This window comes from Palaemon carinicauda, chromosome 13 (assembly GCF_036898095.1).
Source record: "Palaemon carinicauda isolate YSFRI2023 chromosome 13, ASM3689809v2, whole genome shotgun sequence".
Lineage (NCBI taxonomy): Eukaryota > Metazoa > Arthropoda > Malacostraca > Decapoda > Palaemonidae > Palaemon > Palaemon carinicauda.
The window spans coordinates 72,075,632-72,097,299 of NC_090737.1; the positions used below are offsets into that span (position 1 = coordinate 72,075,632).

The 21,668-nt window shown below is 39.5% G+C and overlaps 1 protein-coding gene across 2 annotated transcripts in view; it reads right to left on the reverse strand.

Annotated features, from left to right (window-relative positions):
• LOC137652318 (ATPase family AAA domain-containing protein 5-like) overlaps positions 1–21,668 on the reverse strand; it is a 334,913-nt gene that overhangs the window by 208,396 nt on the left and 104,849 nt on the right. The gene's annotated exons all lie outside the window — the stretch shown is intronic.

The following is a 21,668-nucleotide window of genomic DNA, read 5'->3' on the forward strand; positions in this document are numbered from 1 at the left end:
ATTCTTGGTTTTGCTTCCATCTACTATTCTTATAGAGCATTATTACTCAAGATTTTTTCTGCAAAATGTCTGAAATCAACAGACGCAGTCCAAATTTCTATTTTTCGAAAAGAGTTGTTTAAAATTCTTTGTAAGAGACACAGGTTGTTTGATGAATAAAGGCTACTTTGTACACCTTGGAGCAATTGAGCAATAATAATATTAATTGCTAATGCAGAGAGTCCCACTTAAAACACTACCCAGTGGTACACCACAGTCTAGGTGGTACGTTTCAGAATAAACGTTCTATGCAAGTTTGGAATGATTTTCCACGAATAAAATTTCTAATAAAAAAGGTAAGTGCCCTCGAAGACCACTGTCATGTAAGGCTTTTAGTAATGAATTCCTCCAAGTAGTATCATATGCTTTCTGTATGTCACAAAATAAGGCCACTGTAATTTTCTTTTGTTCAAAATCTTTACGTAGTTCCAATGTAGATTGCTCTGATTGAGAGCCAAGTTGTGAGGCTGATAAAAGGCTGTTACAATGTAAATATCAATTTAGTCTATAATCTACCATTTTTTCCAGTAATTTGCAAACACAACTGGTCAGAGAAATTGGTCTATAATTGTTTGGGTTACTGGGATATTTTCCTGGTTTAGCTATTGGTATGACTATTGCATGTTTACCTGCCTTTGGAAATAGATGTTGATCCAAAGATGATTATAGAATAGCAATAAATAGGCTTTTGCCTGTGGGGCTAGATTTTTTACCATATCAAATTTCCTATTATCTTTACCAGGGGCCGATAAACTGAAATTTGGTAAAGCAAACTCCTGCTCCTCCTCCGTAAATATTTAATCAAAATGATTATTATCAACTGTATAAAAATTTAGTGTAACTGCTTCTTCTCTTTTCTTAGTACAGCATGGTCCCCCACGCCCTTTCTTTTGATACATCTGTAGGGAGCGTCCAGCCCAGGGAAGAGCCGAGGCGGTCAACTCCTCGGCGGAGATTCCCGTTTGTGAACCTTCTTCTTAGGTGTATCCTGCCCAGGGCTCGTAGAGATCGATCTGAAATCGTGCCCCAGAAGAGGTTATCTTCGAAGGAATCCGCTACAGGCTTGACATACCCGAGAGAAATGGAGGCTTTAGAGATGTAACCACTGTTGGCTGAAAGTGCATCTCGAAGAAGGAAGAAACTCCTGTCATCCTTCTCCTAGGATCCCACGGAGATTCTCGTTTGTCAACCGTCTTCTCAGGTCTGTCTCCTGCCCTGAGCTCGTGCCCCAGAAGATGTTGGATTTGAAGGAATCCGCTACAGGCTTGTCATACCCGAGAGAAACGGTGACTTCAGAGACGTAACCACTGCTGGCTGAAAGTGCATCTCGAAGAAGGAAGAGACTCCTGTCATCCTTCTCATAGGATCCCATCAATCTAGGGAAAAAATTTCCACACAACAAAAATGATTCCAAGGGTACCTGTCTCCAATAAGGAAGCCAGGGTATTTCTCAAGATTTACTTCGATCATCTGATTTTGGTAAGTTGGGGGAGAAGTCTCAGTGGTAACGAAGGTCAGCCACCTGGTCCGTTTAGATCAGTATTAGTCCCGGAGCTCACAGAGGTTTGTATTACATCTTGAGTTTTTACAAAAGGTTTGCTAGCTAAAGTCATCAGCCAGTGTGATGGGGATTCCTGAAAGGCCATTCTTAAGTTATGCCGTTGGTGCGTTGAGTAGGGGGGCGCAGCTTAAACTGCCCACCAAATCCAGTTTAAATTGCATTTTGGAGTACATCAATCAAACCTGTGATAAAAGTTTCATTTTGGCACTGTGATTACAGATGTGCCATTCTTAAATGGTGCAATTGGTCCAAAATGCATTTAAGAAGGGCTCAAACAGGGCGCTACAGTCACATTTAAATCACAATCTGAGTACATCAATGAATGTTTGTGGAAATATAACTTAGAGCCTCCTGATGGAGGATCAGTAATTCTTGTGTCAAATTTGGTGCAAAACCCATTTAAGAACGACCTAAAGAGGTCGCTAATTTTTGCACATTTAAAACACTTTGTAAAAATATTCTTTAGACCGTCCTGATAAAGGATCAGCAGTTCTTAAAGAGTGGAAGTTAGTGCAAAAAGGGCCTACAGAGTGCAATATTACCACATGCTGGATTAAGGTATATTTTCTAGCGCCATGACCTCTCTCTGTACCATGAATAAATCTGTGAGAATCTTTGTTTTATATGATATAAAAGACCAAAGGAACTGCAAACTTATATATTTAAGTATTTAATTATACAAGAAAAGGTGCACTGGTGAAGAGTGAATACAAGAAAAAGTGCACTGGGAAAGAGTGAATAAAAGAAAAGGTGCACTGATGAAGAGCGAATACAAGAAAAGGTGCACTGGTGAAGAGTGTATACCAGAAAAAGTGCACTAGTGAACAGCAAATACAAGAAAAGGTGCACTGGTGAAGAGTGTATACAAGAAAAAGTGCACTGGTGAAGAGCAAATACAAGAAAAGGTGCACTAGTGAAGAGAGAATACAAAAAAAGGTGCACTGGTGAAGAGCGAGTACAAGAAAAGGTGCAATGGTGAAGAGTGAATACAAGAAAAAGTGTACCGATGAAGAGTGAATACAGTAAAAGGTGCACTGGTGAAGAGTGAAGTACAATATGTGCCAATACAGTTTACAATTCGATATTCGTTTATGGTATTTACCTGGATAGCATAATACAATATCTAACTTATTCAACTCATGAATTATTGTATTTTTTTAAATCTAAAGTTTCACACCTTTTGCAAGGTAGTAGTAGTAGTAGATATGGTAAAACATTCCTATCTAATAATATACTGCTACAGGGGATGACCAGGCACTAACATGTATATTTGCTAGTGATTATGCTCTTTGAAACCAAAATTGCCTTTTGATAGGCACACTCATATTAATTAGTGTACACATATATGTACCACATTAGCTATAAATATATTGCTAAAGTTTGTATGATGAAACATTAAAAATATGGATAAAAAATCTCTCTCTCTCTCTCTCTTACTGAGGGACCTGGGGGAACCCAAACATAGAATAAGGCTCTCTCTCTCTCTCTCTCTCTCTCTCTCTCTCTCTCTCTCTCTCTCTCTCTCTCTCTCTCTCTCTCTCTCTCTCTCTCTCTCTCTTTTTTTTTTAAGGAAAAGATATGTGAATATGCATATAATCATGAATTCAACTAGTATTTACTGGTATGGTCTTCTCAGCCTGCCTTTCTGTAACAAGATTTTAGTTATCCTCATCACAATACCCATCATCTGAAGATGCAATGTCCAAGTCATCCTCATCACTGTCCAATGCTTTTAAATCCTCTGTTTCTGGGATAAGGCATTCATGGAGTTGCTCCCCTTCGAATGAAACCGGTTAGTAATGGTCATCAACCGACTACCAGCTGTTTTCTTCAGAGGGATGCTGTTCTATATGAGTTTGATCTGCTATTTGTTGTTAGTAACAAAGGAGGCACGCTTAATGTGAGGACTGAGCTCGTCTTCGCACGATAGTAGTCCACTTGCAACTATCCCCTTCAAATTGGCTAGTAGGTGTTTTCCATTTCCATTTCGTCCATGTCTTCCTAAACTTCTCATACCTCCATTCATTTAGCCTAGTGTTTGCTCTATCCTCAGCTCCATACATTGTGGCTGTGAACCTCTGAAGCACTTCTTTCGTCGTGCAAGAAACTGTAGAACTCATTACCATTACTCAAAAAGTCTTCTCATGGTCAGGTTACTTCTCTAAAGTTTGGAGAGGCCTGACCTTCCCTTTTCTGACAAACGCTGATGTATACTCTGATCGCGTGAAGGCATGGAAAGCTGGCAATGCTGCACAAAGATCTGGAGTTAGTTGCTTCCATATTGCAGTCAGGCTGACTTAATGATGATTGCTCTTTAACCCTGGATAGGTACGATGGGTCGTTTGCGACCCCGAGCGTAAAAAAAAAACAGGTTTTTCTCACGTGACTCACCCCCGTGACTGAATTTGTGGGTGATCGACCTGCAGGAGGTGTCTCCCCTACACGCTCTAGTAGTGTCCAGATGTGCATTGCTTTAGCTGTACTCCTTCCCCGATTTCTGAGACGCGTCGGGGTCGAGCGCGACCGAGTTTACCCTTCTAAGGTAGTTTGCATAATTATCAAAGTTATTACGTATTATGAAATTGTCGTAGAATGGTGCAACTTGTATAGGTTATCAGTTGTGGAAAGTCTTGGTGGATTGTTTGGCTACCATGTGCATGATTTTTTTTTTTAGTTAAAATGTCGTTCATCACCACGAGGACCATTTTACCGCGAGTGCCCCTTTTTCATTTTTTTTCATTTTTTTGCCAAGTCATTTTTCCGTAAGATATTGCCAAATAGGGTCGTAAAACTTTTGCTTGTTTAGTGTTGGAAAGTGTGTCTAGATGATCTGGCTACCCATGCATGACTTTGTTTTTGTCAGATACGACGTAGTTATTGGTATATTGGGTATTTAACTGCGGTTACCAATTTCTGTTTTTTTCAATATTTGTAAAAATTACTACGTAGTAAGGAATTGCCGTATATTATTCATTTTATTTTTCATGTTTATGTGTTAGAAAGTGTGCCTTGATGGTTGGGCTAACACGTGCATGTCTTTTTTTTTATCTGAGATGCCGTATATTAGAATGTCGGGCATTTTACCGCGAGTGTCCCTTTTTCATTTTTTTTCATTTTTTTGCCAAGTCATTTTTCCGTAAGATATTGCGAAATAGTGTCGTAAAACTTTTGCTTTTTTAGTGTTGGAAAGTGTGTCTAGATGATCTGGCTACCCATGTGTGATTTTGTTTTTGTCAGATACGACGTAGTTATTGGTATATTGGGTATTTAACTGCGGTTGCCAATTTGTTTTTTTTTCAATATTTGTAAAAATTTACTACGTAGTAAGGAATTGCCGTATATTATTGATTTTTTTTTTCATGTTTATGTGTTAGAAAGTGTGCCTTGATGGTTGGGCTAACACGTGCATGTCTTTTTTTTTTTATCTGAGATGCCGTATATTAGAATGTTGGGCATTTTTCCGCGAGTGCCCCTTTTTATTTGTTTTGCATTTTTTTGCTTAGTCATGTTACCGTAAGGAATTGGCAAGTAGTGTCGCAAAACTTATATTTTTATAGTGTTGGAAAGTGTTTCTAGATGATCTGGCTACCCATGCCTATTTTTTTTTTAGCCAGATATGGCGTATATATAAGTATGTGTTCGATTTTCCTGTGATTGCCATTTTTTCGTTTTTTCCCATTTCTTTCAAAATTACTACGTACTAAGGAACTATCACAGAGTAATATTTCATTTATATGTTTATTTGTCGGAAAATGTGCCTTGATGGTTTGCCTAGCACGTGGCTGAATTTTTTTTTTCTGAAATGCCGTATATTAGAATGGCCATTTTTCCACGAGTGCCCCTTTTTATTTGTTTTGCATTTTTTTGCTTAGTCATGTTACCGTAAGGAATTGGCAAGTAGTGTCGCAAAACTTATAATTTTATAGTGTTGGAAAGTGTTTCTAGATGATCTGGCTACCCATGCCTATCTTCTTTTTTTAGCCAGATATGGCGTATATATAGGTATGTGTTCGATTTTCCTGTGATTGCCATTTTTTCGTTTTTTCCCATTTCTTTCAAAATTACTACGTACTAAGGAACTATCACAGAGTAATTATTCATTTAGATGTTTATTTGTCGGAAAATGTGCCTTGATGGTTTGCCTAGCACGTGGCTGAATTTTTTTTTCTGAAATGCCGTATATTAGAATGTTAGCCATTTTTCCGCGAGTGCCCCTTTTTATTTGTTTTGCATTTTTTTGCTTAGTCATGTTACCGTAAGGAATTGGCAAGTAGTGTCGCAAAACTTATATTTTTATAGTGTTGGAAAGTGTTTCTAGATGATCTGGCTACCCATGCCTATCTTTTTTTTAGCCAGATATGGCGTATATATAGGTATGTGTTCGATTTTCCGGTGATTGCCATTTTTTCCTTTTTTCCCAATTCTTTCAAAATTACTACGTACTAAGGAACTATCACAGAGTAATGATTCCTCTAGATGTTTATTTGTCGGAAAATTTTGTTTACTTTTTTTTTGATTGAATATCATCAAATTTTTTTAGCTAAAATATTATATTGTTTTACATTTTTTTTTTTTCGATTTTATTTCCCTTCAAAAAAATTTTTTTGGGTCAGAATTTTAATTTTATAGTCGTAAAATAATCGACAATTATCCAGCAACCCACCATACAATTTTTATGCATATCCAATAATAATTAGATTAGTAAATAACACCTTGAAATTGACATACCCTTCCTACATTTCAAGTGGCAGATTAGGGAGTCTGAGTCAGTGTGGTTGGCGGCCATTTTGTGGACATATCCGAAGCGTAAGCTGCCCTATCTATATATATTCTTGTTCCCTATAGAATTTGTGATATTTTGGTATATTTTTACCTGCATAAATATCATATTATATATTAAATATATGTATTTTTTTACGAAATTTCTAAGTACTCAAAAAATTACCTTTAGATATGGCCCCTGATATAAATGTAATTTACAAAATAATGAAGATTTTTTTGCATATTTCTATTTTAGGATAACATATGTTTATTCCCTAAAAAAATTAGCCACTTCCTATTTCATTTGGGTACCCAAAAAAATTCATGAAATTTGGACAAATTTTTTTGGCCAAAAAAGTTACCCTTTTTTTCTCATTTCAGATCTTCACCTCCATGGGTCTGACTTCATCCAAAATACATCAAGATGTGTCCTAAACATTCAAGAATCAATTCCTAAAAGGATTTGTGTATATATGTATAAACTTTTTTTTTATGAATTTTTATGTCAGGTCTTTTTTTTTTCTACTTAATTTTTTAAAATATTTATAATAAATAGTTTTTCTGCAGATGAGTAGTATTTATCTTTACAGTTGTTTTAAGCATTCATTGAAGTTTTTTTTGGCAAAAGAAAAAAGGAGGTTACTGCAAAAACTGATTTTTCAAGAATTTATTTTGGCGTCGGGGTCGTTCGCGTCCGAGTATACCCTTAAAGGGGTGTCCGAGGAGCGTACCTATCCAGGGTTAAAACTGTTCTAATATCCATCCACAATGTTGACTAAAAGCTATTGCAGTGGTACAATAATATCACTGCCATATCTGTGTCGGATGCCATGACCACGGTGTCAATTCTCACGATCAGCTGATAAGGAATAATTCATCTACTGCGTTTTTCTGTATCATACCCTCTGTCACCTGGAATTTATAACATTCCCCTTGGACATCTAGGAAGACTTCATAATCCCCAAATGTCATCAAAGGCTGTGTGTATACATTTGGCTGACATTGTTAAACACTGGGTAAGAATACTTCTGGCTAGTCCTCTGTATGTGGAGGACAAATTTGGTGGCAAGGTATGTAAAAGGCAATGTCCATCTATGATGTAAGCACTGACCTGCTTTGGCTGCTGTTCAAGACCTTTCAATTAATCTCAATATATTAAAGAGTGCACTCTTATCAGGCTTTGCCATTATTTCTTCAGGGCTGGTCAAGGACAGAGGTATTGGGCTCAATGGGTACTGGAGAAATGCTGCATGCCAAGTCTTTTCTTGGTGGACAGTACAAGGAGAGTCCCATCAGATCACATGATACTTTAAGCACTGCAACTTTCATGTTCTTTGTCCAACGAGTGCTTACACAGCCATCTACAAAGGTTTCCGCTTTTCCTTCTTTATTGGAATTTCAAACTTATTTAGATTACTCATGAAAGCCTGAATGAATTCCTTGTGTCTGAACTTACCTTTGGTTGGTACATAGAGAAGGCTTTATAGGATTTCATCATTGGTACCTTTTCCTGTGGGAATATTGTACAATACCTCTGAAGCTTCCCGTGTCTCAAATAGATTGTTCGTATCTAAGATTTGTTTGATGATTTTCTGAAGATTCTCACTGTTACGATGAATTCGTCTTGGCCTAAGTTCTGTAGTGACATCCTCTTTGCTAATACAATCCTGTTATCTCTTGCTGCTGACTAATAAACGATGCTCAGGTAGCCTTTGTTACCATCCATCTAAGGTGAGCAGAGTAGTCATTAGTGAAAGAGGCTATTCCTGTCAGTCGAGATGTGGCGTCGGCAATCATAGTTTGTTCCAGTTGTAAATCTACAGGAATTCTGCTGAAATCATGTTCTGTCCTTCACACTGTGAATACACCCTGATTACAGTAAGTATCTCTTAAGCCGGGATGAGTCGCATCAATATTCAATAACACCAATTGATATTTTGTTAACCACCGGGATTAGTTGATGTGGCCTGTGGCAAAGAACAGGTCAATAATCAGTGACAGTGTGAAGACAAAGAGCTTGATGTCATTTGTCTGGATAGCTCTTTCAAGTAGGTGAAACATCTTAACACTTTTACCCCCAATGAACGTACTGGTTCGTTTCACAAAACTCATCCCTTTACCCCCATAGACGTAACGGAACGTCCTTGCAAAAGACTTTTTTACAATTTTTTCCATATTTTTGATAACTTTATGAGAAACTTCAGGCATTTTCCAAAATAATGAGACCAACCTGACCTCTCTATGACGAAAATTAAGGCTGTTAGCACAATTAAAAAAAATATATTGCAAAATGTCCTTGAAAAAAAAATGCCTGGGGGTTAAGGGTTGGAAAGTTCCAAATAGCGTTGGAGGTAAAAGGGTTAATGTACTCCACATACATTACCCAAAACTTTGCGATGTATCCATGAGCTCCTGATACAGTTGGCTTGGTGAATTCAGAATACTCTTTCGAACATTTCTCAAAAAGATCTGCATTGATCAGCAGCTTAATCCCATGTTCTCCTGCATTGGTATTTCCTTTCACAGTGGATATCAGGGTATGAAGCTCTTCTCTGTAATTATATGTCTCTGGAAAGGCCTTGAAATGCAGGCTTTCAAAGGCAAGGCAAAGTAGAGGTTAGAGCCTCTTGCATTGGTCTGAAGTGTTTTCCTGTGAGGAACCCAATCAAAGAACCTGGTGCAAGGACTCCAGTCTCTATTAGCATGTCTGGTCATCCTGAATCCTGATTCTGTTAAGTGTTTTTCTTAAGTTTTGAAATAACCCCATAAACTCACAAAAGATCTAAATATGATAGTATGTTATCAAAATCTAAACTTAATTACAAAATATTACAAAATTTGTGATCTATTACTCAGCCAAAGGCAATAATATAAACATCAGTTTAGACCATTCTTAATGGATGAATGTCCGGCGTTCAAGACAAAGCTCTACCTAATCTTTTCCTACTTTATGATTGTATTGCAATGTCACTGTCCCTTGCCTCCGAGAGTCATGAGCGGCCAACTGGCTAACTTCCATACATAGCAAAGTTGCCACTATACTGGTATTATGCAACTCTAATTTTTATAATCACAAGCCCCTGAAAAGAAAAGTTACAATTAGTACTATCATTAAAAACTTTTATCGCTTATATATGCAGTGAAACAACAGTAGTGATAAGATAAACTGAAGAGCTCACAATAGTGTTGTGGCACATGTGGATGAGATGACATGAGTGAATATATAGGCCTACAGAAAGTGAATAAAGGCCTTTTCAATGTGCTAATAATAACACCCTCTTTAGGCCGTTCTTAAAAGTGTTTTGCACTAACTTCGACTCTTAAGAACTGCTGATCCTTTATCAGGAAGGTCTAAAGAATAATTCTGCAAAATTTCATTAATGTACATAAGACGTGTTTTAAATGTGCAAAAAATACCGCCCTCTTTAGGTAGTTCTTAAATGAGTTTTGCACCAAATTTGATACTTAAGAATTACTGATCCTCCATCAGGAGGCTCTAAGTTATATTTCCACACACTTTCATTGATGTTCTCAATCTGTGATTTAAATGTGACTAGTGCCACCTTTGAGCCCTTCTTAAATGCATTTTGGACCAATTGCACCATTTAAGAATGGCACATCTGTAATCACAGTGCCAAAATAAAACTTTTAACACAGGTTTGATTGATGTACTCCAAAATGCAATTTAAACTGGATTTGGGGGGCAGTTTAAGCAGCGTTCCCTACTCAACGCACCAACAGCATAAATTACGAATGGCCATTCAGGGATCCCCATCACACTAGCTGATGACTTTAGCTATCAAACCTTTTGTACTCGAGATGTAATACAAATCTCTGTGAGCTCCCGCACTATATGTTGTACCGAAGTCTTCGGAGAACAGAGCTGATCCTGACAAACCAGGCTAACACTAGGGTAAACCTTTACATGAAAACCTGCTAGATGGTCGAAGATACTCCCTAATGACGGTATTTCTGAATCTAGGAGTAAAGAGTCCTAGTGGTTGAACATACCCAGGAAGTCCTTTGGACTAACTGCTTGTTTGAACGTATGCCTTCTCCTCGCCGAGCAGAGTTTGAAAGCTAACTTATTCCAGGAGGCAAGGACAGAACTGGGGACTATCTATAGAAGGAACAGACTGCAGAGACTTGAAGAACCATCGTGGAAACCCTTTGTTCTGTTCAAGGCCATAACGCCTGAGACGGGCGTCCTACTGGATGTTTGGATAGGTAATAGGTTGGCCAGGGCACCAGCCACCCATTGATATACTACAACTAGAGAGTTATGGGGTCCTTTAAGTAGCCAGACAGTACTACGTTGGATCCTTCTCTCTGGTTACAGTGCACTTTTCCTTTGCCTACACATACACCGAATAGTCTGCCCTATTCTTCACAGATTTTCTTCTGTACTCATACACCTGACAACCAATGAATTCTTCTTCACCCAAGGGGTTAACTACTGCACTGTAATTGTTCAGTGGCTACTTTCCTCTTGGTAAGGGTACAAGAGATTCTTTAGGTATGGTAAGCAGCTCTTCTAGGAGGACACTCCAAAATAAAACCATTGTTCTCTAGTGTTGGGTAGTGCCATAGCCTCTGTACCATGGTCTTCCACCGTCTTAGGTTAGAGTTCTCATGCTTAAGGGTACACTCGAGCACTCTATTCTATCTAATTTCGCTACTTCATGTTTTGTTAAGATTTTTATAGTTTATAAAGGAAGTATTTATTTCAGAGTTATTGCTGTTCTTGAAATATTTACTTTTTCATTCTTTCGTTTCCTTACTGGGCTATTTCCCCTCTTGGGACCCCTGGGCTTATAGCATCCTGCTTTTCCAATTAAGGTTGTAGCTTAGCAAATAATACGGTAATAATAATAATAATAATAATAATAATAATAATATTAATAATAATAATGATAATAATAATGAAGGTAAAAGAGAATTGGTCTCATGCTTTCACCGGTGGGAGGAAGGGAAAAGTGTATTCTCTTATAGTAGAGTTGCAATTCTCTGCCTTGTTGGAAAGGGATGCATACTCCAAATTTGTAGGAGGGGACTCGCCACGGGCAACCTTCTCGAGGACGAGAAAATGGAATTGTCTCTTGGAAAAAACATCGATACTGTCCTCAGCAGACCTTTCCCAGCCACGATCAAGAGGCATCTTCTCGTGGTGAAGCAAGGGACAAGGAAGTCCACCTCTGCGTTAGAGCAGCTGCAACCGAAGTACCACTTCTACAACACTTATCACAGTGGTGGTCCCAGGTGGCCAATCATCCCACAACTGACCAGACCCCTCATTGCTTGTCTTCCCGATCGGAAGAGACGGTGTTTCAATGTGGTATGACCGTTTACAGGGCGAACTCAGGCTGCAGGAGGGTGTCATCATCAGAGGATTGAACAAGACCAAACTCAAGCTAAGGGTTGGCCTGGCAGCAAATAGGCGAGGGCACCTGCGCAACTCAGGCACCTCTTCCATTCAATGAAGACGATGACTTGTAAAATAACCATGTACCACAAGGGACCAAAAGGATGAGACAAGGAGCAAAAGAGGCAACCTAGTCCCTTAGACATACGGTGTGATAAAACGTTCATAAAGGATGAACGTTTGTGAGAGTTGATGAGATCTGGCGTGCCAATGAATGCATCGGAAAACCCATAGCACTGCACTTGTATGAAAATAACAAGTTCTCAGTGGCAAGTAAGGTATTAAGCACCAAGGCTGACACTTGTGCTTTACCCCTCTCCTCGAAGGTGAGTACTGGGTTAGGTTCCAGGAGGGTAGAGTGTATTAAACTCCCTCAACTGCATGTTGTGGTAAACATACCAAAGTACTGTATTGCCACTCGCAGAAGGTTACTTGGCCCGTTGTTGAAATTCTGTGTCAACTGGATGAGGAGAATCACTCCAATACTCTAACGCAATCGAGGAAGCCAAAGCGGTAGACCCCTTTGCGCAAGACGTAGAGAGCAGAGGGGTCTCATTGAAAAGCAGTGTATGCCTGTAGTGAGGATCGCAGCTAGAAGAGATCTGCAAACCTTACCAGAGAAGATCTCCGTTGAGTGAAGTAGAAGAAACTCACCTCTAGGGTCAAGGCTACCGAGATTCTCCGGTGCTGTCAGTGATTCTACCAGCATGTGGGAAGAGCTGCCTGAGGTTGCTGTAAACCAAAAGCCTGGGAGAGCACTGATGAGCAATTGCACGCTGATGGGCGATGGTGAGAAGACAGAAGAATTGATGGCGAACACCGAGGAACTGGGGAATTCCCGAAGAGTTGGCGAAGGCCTAGAGGCTGCCGAGCGCCTGTAACCTCACAGACTATGATCCAAGACAGAAAGAGACTGCTGAAGACGATATCGTGCTGGCAAGGGACGAAGCGAAGGATGAAAATCAAAGTGACGAGTGACAATCACGCAACGCACTTCTGCCTCTGCAGCTGGAGTATGCTGTTCACCAGAAGGTGAGTGGCGAACCGCTGGCAAGTGACGAGCCCGAGCCTGTCAGTAGCGAGATTGACACTGGCAATCTCGCAAAGGAAGAGGGGTCTCTCGGTGACGAGTGACATCACAAGCCATCTGGCGGCGGTCACAAGGTGACGAGTGTTCGTCCGAAGACAGGTGACGAACAGCTGGCGAGTAATGCACAGCTAACGCCTAGCAAGCAGCTGGCGATTCACGCACAGCTGACGAGTCACGCGTAGCAGGCAGGTGACGAACAACTGACGCATGACGAGAGTTGGGAGGCTCAGCACGAGTCTTTGTCAGTACTGAAAAGACGTCTCCTTACAGCAATGGGGGAGGGGGGGGGGATGTCCAGGGTGGTGAGTGATGAACTATGAAGCCTGACCAACCCCAGGAGGGGAATGTCTGCGTGGTTCCTCCAGAAAGGGACCCTGTTCCGACTGAGTCAGAGAAGAAAATCCTTGGTCTCTAAAAGATCTCTGGATCCGAGTCTCTGTGGGGGTCTCACTCACGAATGAGACAACCACCCGCGGGAAAGACTTGCCTCGGACTTTGTTCCATCCCCGACAGAAGAGTCGGCTCAACATGGGGGAGAGCGTAGTCTTTAGCGAAGAGATAGCAACTGCTGATCTCTGTCGAGCTGTCAGTAATTCTCCCCGGAAGCGAGAATGTTGCTAAGCAGCTGCTGAAGTGAAGTTTTCCTTCAGAAGAGAGAGCAGCCCAACACCTGGGGAGGTTAACTCTCCCTGGGAAGGGAATGTTATCCAAACCACGGAGGTGGACCTCCGGGCAGTGCCCTCTGCTCTCCCGTATACAAGCCTTGTTCAAATTAAAGGTCGGCATCGAGCACTACCTGTGAAACATAGCCAAGGCTACTTTCTGGGTTCACCCAGAAGGGATCCCCTGACTGGAACACCTGAAGGAATCCGGTATGCCACTGCCCTTGTTCCTATGCTGAGCATGAAGAACAAAGGAGTAGAAGTAGAGTGTTGCAGGGACTGCACCACTCTCGACAGGGACCTCGTCCTCGAAATGGAAAGGTTGTAGTCAGCGTGCTGATCAGGAGCCGCCACAGGTGCAAGACAGTGTTAAGGCAGGTATAACAGATTACACAGGAACGAATGGCTTGGACTTAGCTGAATGAAGAAGTATGGCACCGCTAGCTGAGGAAATATAAAAATTACGAAAAAAAAAACTTCCTCGGGAGGACCGCGTAATACATGAACAGGAAAGGTGTCCCCAGAGAGAACAGAAACATCATAATGACTGTGCATTCCCTTCACAGGCTGTCGTCGTTGTGAGGAGAGCGGCGGTATAAGAACCGTAGAAAAAAAATTGCAATAAATTAATCCACTGACAAAACAAACTACTCGGGAGAACCACTCAACCATACAGCGGGATAGGGGTGACCCAAGGGGGAGCGGACAAGCTGAAGACTATGCACTCCCTCTGCCGACTAAGTATGGCCGTTGGCCCATCGCTGCATGAAGGAGTGGGGAGTCTAGAGCTGAAAAAGTTCAATTACGAATAGTTATTAAACTTAATTACTGAAGAAAACCATTCGGGAGCGCAACCTAACTGCGTAACGAGAAAGGAGTCCACCTGTGAGTATCTACCAGCCGCCCATGTAACGAGGGAGAGCAAAATCGAAGTTAAGCTCTGGGAAGGCTGTAAGCGGTCTTCCTCAAAGAACTTGCTTGGAGAGAGCGACGTTAACATCTAAACGAAAGAGTATCCACTCGATGATGACTCACCTGCGGCAGAGGGCGAGTCACTCAGAAGGCCACCAACCTACAGGTTGTCCGGCATCCAAGGGGGTAAGATCGTAAGAAAAGGTTCTCCACCCTTGAGAACCTGCAGCACCATACTGTCACAAAAACTGTAACATTAGCTGGAAAGATTAGCTGAAAAGAAAAGCTCAAATATGCTGGATGTAAAAAGACATTACAAGAATTTTTTCATATACATTATTTATATATATAAAAAAAAATAAGTTCAAGAATAAGAAAAAAATAAGTCAAATGGCCAGTGAATTGTACCGAAGAGACAATGTCTCTCTCCCCGAGCCAAAAGCAAAGTGGGTGCTCAGCCCAGGTGTGAGGGAGCAGGAAAGCAGGTTAGCAGGATAGCCGGCTAACCCCCCACCCCTCCCGCTAACTTGCAGTTGGGGTGGTTATCCCTTGCTAAAAGTCTTATGGCTCGTTTTTCAGCTCTGCTGATAGTAATATACCCTATAAATAGCGAGAGTTTGTATAGAGTGAAGATACAACTAGAGGTGGCCCTTGTTATCGAAGGTTCTTGCTTCGCAGTTTCGGTTTTTCGCGGTCAAGAACAATGCAATACCTATTAAATAAAAATTCTCATAAAAATCGTGATAAAATTAAAGCTGGGCAACAATTCCAAATAGTCCATGCTCCTTTACTAAGAGAGTGCTGCGCCCCACTACCTATATCAACAACCAACTGGTCCTAGCTCTCTCTGTAAAGTGTGCATCCTTTAAATGTGGTAAAAAATTACAGCTATATTTGAAATAAACAGGATTTTGATTGAATTGGCATTTCAACTGTATCCAATAATAGTGCATGTATTATTCATATTCTAGTATCGTATTTATAATAAAAAATATAAAATTATAATTTCGTGCATTGTTTACATTCAAATCAGCTGATCAAACCTGTGTTGTCCGTCATAAACCTCAATTTTACGATCATATAACTCCCTTATTATTATGGCATGCTATTACTATTATTATCATTATTACTTGCTAAGCTACAAGCCTAGTTGGAAAAGCAAGATGCTATAAGCCCAGGGGCTCCAACAGGGAAAATAGTAGTGAGGAAAGGAAGCAAGGAAAAATAAAATATTTTAAGAACAATAACATTAAAATAAATGTTTCTAATAAAAAAACTATAAAAACTTCAACAAAACAAGAGGAGGAGAAATTAGATAGAATAGTGTGCCCGAGTGTACCCTCAAACAAGAAAACTCTAACCCAAGACGGTGGAAGACCATGGTACAGGGGCTATGGCACTACCCAAGACTAGACAACAATGGTTTGATTTTGGAGTGTCCTTCTCCTAGAAGAGCTGCTTACCACAGCTAAAGTCTCTCTTCTACCTTTACCAAGAGGAAAGTAGCCACTGAGCAATTCCAGAGTAATAGTTAAACCCTTGTGTGAAGAATTGTTTGGTGATCTGAATGTTGTCAGGTGTATGAGGACAGAAGACAATATATGATGAATAGGCCAGACTATTCAGTGTATGTGTAGGCAAAGGAAAAGTGAACCGTAACCAGAGAGAAAGATCCAATGCAGTACTGTCTGACCAGGATATTTGATATTTACGAAAAGAAACTGTTACTTTATCATTTTTATTTGAAATGCTTCTTTCATATTTTATTTATATGTACTGTGAGCTGTATCGTATAACATTAAACGGAGTTTGATTCGTGTTGCCAATGCACAATATTTTATAATTCTTAGCTCTGTGGTGCTTGATTATAAGGGAGAAACAAAGATTTCATTCATATGAGAGAGAGAGAGAGAGAGAGAGAGAGAGAGAGAGAGAGAGAGAGAGAGAGAGAGAGAGAGAGAGAGAGAGAGAGAGAGAGAGAGAGCCTTATAGCCTTATTTTTTGTTTGGGTTCCCCCAGGTCCCTCAGTGTGAGGCACCTCGTATATCCACCAGAGAGTTGCTAATACATCTTCCGGTGTATTTTGCATCTTCCAGTCTTGGATGGTCTGGGATGCATCTTAGGTATTTATCGAGCTGATTTTTAAACGCATCTACGCTCACTCCTGATATGTTTCTTAGATGAGCTGGCAGCACATTAAATAGTCGCTGCATTATCGATGCTGGTGCGTAGTGGATTAATGTCCTGTGCGCCTTTCTCAGTTTACCTGGAATGCTTTTTGGCACTATTAATCTACCTCTGCTTGCTCTTTCTGATACTTTAAGCTCCATGATGTTTTCAGCAATTCCTTCTATTTGCTTCCATGCTTGTATTATCATGTAGCGTTCTCTTCTCCTTTCTAGACTGTAGTTTTAAAAATTGCAGTCTTTCCCAGTAATCAAGGTCCTTAACTTCTTCTATTCTAGCAGTATAGGACCTTTGTACACTCTCTATTTGCGCAATATCCTTTTGGTAGTGTGGGTACCATATCACATTGCAGTACTCGAGTGTACTACGCACATAAGTTTTGTAAAGCATAATCATGTGTTCAGCTTTTCTTGTTTTAAAGTGTCTGAATAACATTCCCATTTTTGCTTTACATTTAGCCAACAGTGTTGCTATTTGGTCGTTGCATAACATATTCCTATTTAACATTACACCAAGGTCTTTAATTGCTTCCTTGTTTGTGATTGTCTCATTATTAGGTCCCTTGTATGCATACACCATTCCTTCTCTGTTTCCATAATTTATTGATTCGAATTTATCGGAGTTAAATACCATCCTATTTATCTCCGCCCATTCATATATTTTGTTTAGATCTCTTTGTAGTGAGTTCCTATCTTCATCACAAGTAATTTCTTTACTTATTCTTGTGTCATCGGCGAAACTTCTCACTACGGAGTTTTCAACATCACAGTCTATGTCTGAGATCATAATAACAAATAGCAGTGCAGCTAATACCGTACCTTGGGGCACACCAGATATTACCTGGGCTTCATCTGATTTCTCGTCATTTGCAACCACTATCTGTTTTCTGTTTTGCAGGAATTCTTTTACCCATTTTCCTATCTTTCCCACAATATTATGCTTTCTCATTTTTTTCTCTAATATGTTATGGTCTACCTTGTCAAAGGCTTTTGCAAAATCTAGATAGATCACATCTGTGTCTTTTTCATTTATCATATTATTGTATATGTTTTCATAGTGAGCTATCAGTTGGGTCTGTGTACTTTTTCCAGGTACGAAACCGTGTTGACCCATATTAAACAAATTATTTTTGACCAAATGGTTCATTATTTTCTTTTTTATTACCCTATCATACACTTTCATAATATGTGATGTTAGACTAACAGGTCTATAATTGCTTGCCTCTAGTCTTGATCCACTTTTGAAGATAGGGGTTATATAAGCTAATTTATGTTTAACATATATCTCGCTCATATCTATACTCTGTCTTAGCAGTATTGCAAGTGGCTTCGCGATAGTGTTTGCAGTTTTTTTTTAACAAAATCGCTGGAACTCCATCTGGTCCGGCTGCCGATCCATTTTTAATTTCGTTTATAGCCGTAACAATATCTGCTTCATTAATATCTATATCCGTTAGATATTCAACATTTTCTTCTCTCATTTCTGTTTCATTATTCTCATTCGCAATTCTTGGCGTGAACTCACTCTTATATTTTTCTGCTAATATGTTGCATATTTCCTTTTTTTCATTCGTTAGCCGTCCTTCAATTCTTAGAGGGCCTATTTCTATTCTCCTTTTATTCATCTTTTTTGCATAGGAGTAAAGTACTTTGGGGTTTCTTTTTATATTTTGAAGTGTCCTTTCTTCTAAGTCCCTTTTTTCATTTTCTTTCGACTGTATAATCTTTTGTTCTGCATTTTCTATCTTACATTTTATTTCCCTCATTTTCCACACATTTTTTTCTTTTGCAAGATTTTTCTTCCACTTTTTAATTTTCTGAAATAAGATCCTTCTGTCTCTTGGTATGTACGTCTTTTGTTTATTGTTTTTTTTCGGTACATATTTTTCAACAATTTTCTCCAGTATTTTGTACAGTATATCCGTATTTACCTGTATATTATCACTTATAAATACATTTTTCCATTCTTTATTTAGTTCTTCATTTATTTCTGACCATTTTATATTCTTACTGTAAAAGTTATATTTTCCATATCCTTCCCAAAGTTTTGTGCTTTTATTAATTCTGTGATCACTTGCTTTGGAATGAACTATCAATTCTATGACATTGTGGTCTGAAATTCCCGTGTTATACACTATTATTTCTTTAACATAATTCACCTCATTCACAAATACTAGATCTAGGACATTTTCCTTTCTTGTTGGAATGTGGTTTATTTGTTGCATATTATGTTCTAACATATGTGTGAGAGAGAGAGAGAGAGAGAGAGAGAGAGAGAGAGAGAGAGAGAGAGAGAGAGAGAGATTTGAAGTATTCTGGCATCCTTACATTGAATAAGAGAGAACTAATATTGTAATGATATATAAATGTATATGAAAATTATGATAGATTATAACAAATCAGTGTTTATGTAATATTATATTAACTATACATAGTAGATGTTTAGAATAAGTTAAGAAACATGTAGACGTTTTGAATAAGTTAAGAAATAATATACACAATACTCTTTATTATTGATTCGTATGCACATCAGCTGATCTAATGACGGCATCTAAAATACTCATATTAGTAAAATACATCCAAAACTTAAAAAGTACATAAATTTTTTATGAAAGCACAATTAACAATTTAAATAATCGTAATATTCTAGAGTGCAATAATACTTTAAAAAAAATAAAATATTTTAAGACTTAGAGAGAGAGAGAGATATATATATATATATATATATATATATATATATATATATATATATATATATATATATATATATACAGTGGAACCTCTACATACGAATGTCCTAACATACGAATTTTCCAACTTCCGAAGTAAAATTCGACCAAATTTCTGTCTCGACACCCGAAGTGTTGCTCCAAAATACGAAGTAAACAATACGCGTACGCGTGGAATTTTCTCGAAAGCGTCAACCGTGGTTCGTTGTTGACGCCACTAGACGACAGCACATCAGAGGGACGCCAATCGAGCATCACCTTGATCAGTCCTCTCATCTCGTGCGCATCGTGTGGTTGTTCTCTATTTGCTCAGTTATTAACAGTGTTTTTTATCTTCCTTTTTCACGTGTTGTTTTCTGTGTTTCGTAATCATGGGTCCTAAAAAGGTTAGTTTTGGTTCAGGAAGTGGTAGTAGTGGTGAGAAAAGGAAGAAGTCAATGCTTTCAGTAGTAGTGGTGAGAAAAGGAAGAAGTCAATGCTTTCATTAGAACTAAAGCAGGAGATAATAGAAAAGCATGAGCAAGGTGTACGTGTTAGCGATCTGGCTAAACAATATGGCCGGAATATGTGTACGATCTCAACGATCATAAAACAGAAGGCAGCCATTAAAGCAGTGAAACCTTCGAAGGGGATCACGATTATTTCCAAACGTCGTAGCCCTACCCTTGAAGAGATGGAACGCCTTTTGTTAATATGAATCAAGGACACGGAGATTGTTGGTGATACGATCACTGAAACGATCATTTGTGAGAAGGCCAGCGCTATCTACTGACATGAAGGCGGCGGGCTCTGGGGGTGACGCGGGGGAGAGTTCAACCGATCCTACGACGGAGGAATTCAAGGCGTCTCGAGGTTGGTTCGGGAAATTTAGGAAATGGACCGGGATTCATTCAGTTGTTCGGCATGGAGAAGCTTCGAGTTCCGACACCAAGGCTGCTAAAGACTTTGTTAAAAAGTTCGAAAGCATCGTGGCGGAGGAAGGCTACGTAGAGCAGCAGGTGTTCAACTGTGATGAAACCGGTCTGTTTTGGAAAAATATGCCTAGTCGAACGTACATTACCGCCGAAGAGAAGAAAATGCCTGGACATAAGCCAATGAAGGATCGGTTGACTCTTGCGCTTTGTGCCAACGCTAGCGGGGACTGCAAAATTAAGCCTTTATTAGTTTACCATTCCAAAAACCCTAGGGCATTTAAAGCACATAAAATTAATAAAGACCTGCTACATGTTCTATTGCGTTCAAATTCTAAGGCTTGGGTTACTAGGCATATCTTTGTGGAATGGGTAAACGTAGTTTTCGGCCCTGCTGTCAAGAAGTACCTTCATGAGAGGAATTTGCCTTTGAAGTGCTTGCTTTGTTTGGACAATGCACCCGCTCACCCCCCCGGACTCGAAGATGATATCATCGACGAATACAAATTCATCAAGGTGTTGTATCTTCCACCGAATACCACCCCTATCCTCCAGCCCATGGACCACCAAGTCATCTCTAATTTTAAGAAGCTCTACACCAAGCACTTATTTAAGTAGTGCTTTAATGTCACGCAAAGCACCAACTTAACTTTGTGTGAATTTTGGAGGAGCCACTTTAATATCGTGCACTGCTTAAAGATCATAGATCAGGCTTGGGAGGGAGTAACTCGTCGGACCCTGAATTCCGCTTGGAAGAAGCTTTGGCCTGATGCTGTTGCTCCCAGAGATTTTGAAGGTATTGGCCCCGAGAATGAACCTGTGCTTGCCGCCGAGGAAGACGTCAAAGAGATTGTATCCCTTGGCAAGTCCATGGGTCTGGAGGTGGATGAAGATGACATCACTGAACTTGTCGATGAGCATCATGAAGAGCTCACCACCGAGGAACTCAAGGAGCTGCAAGCCATGCAGCATGATGAGTTCCAAGGGCAGTTGAGTGAGTCGGAGGAGACCGAGGAGGTAGGCCAAATCTTAGGTACGACGGAAATAAAACAGATGTTGGCATATCATCAACACGTGGTTGATTTTATCGACAAGCATCACCCACAGAAACTTCAGGTTTGCCGTGTTGTTGCGCAGTTCAATGATGTTTGCTTAACTCATTTCAGAAAAATCCTCAAAATGGGAATATTTGCTCCAACATACGATCGTTTTAACATACGAAGCAGTTTCTGGAACGAATTAAGATCGTATGTAGAGGTATCACTGTAATATATATATATATATATATATATATATATATATATATATATATATATATATATGTGTGTGTGTGTGTGTGTGTGTGTATATATATATACACATATATATCAGCTCTTGAAAAGTAATCGAATGCAC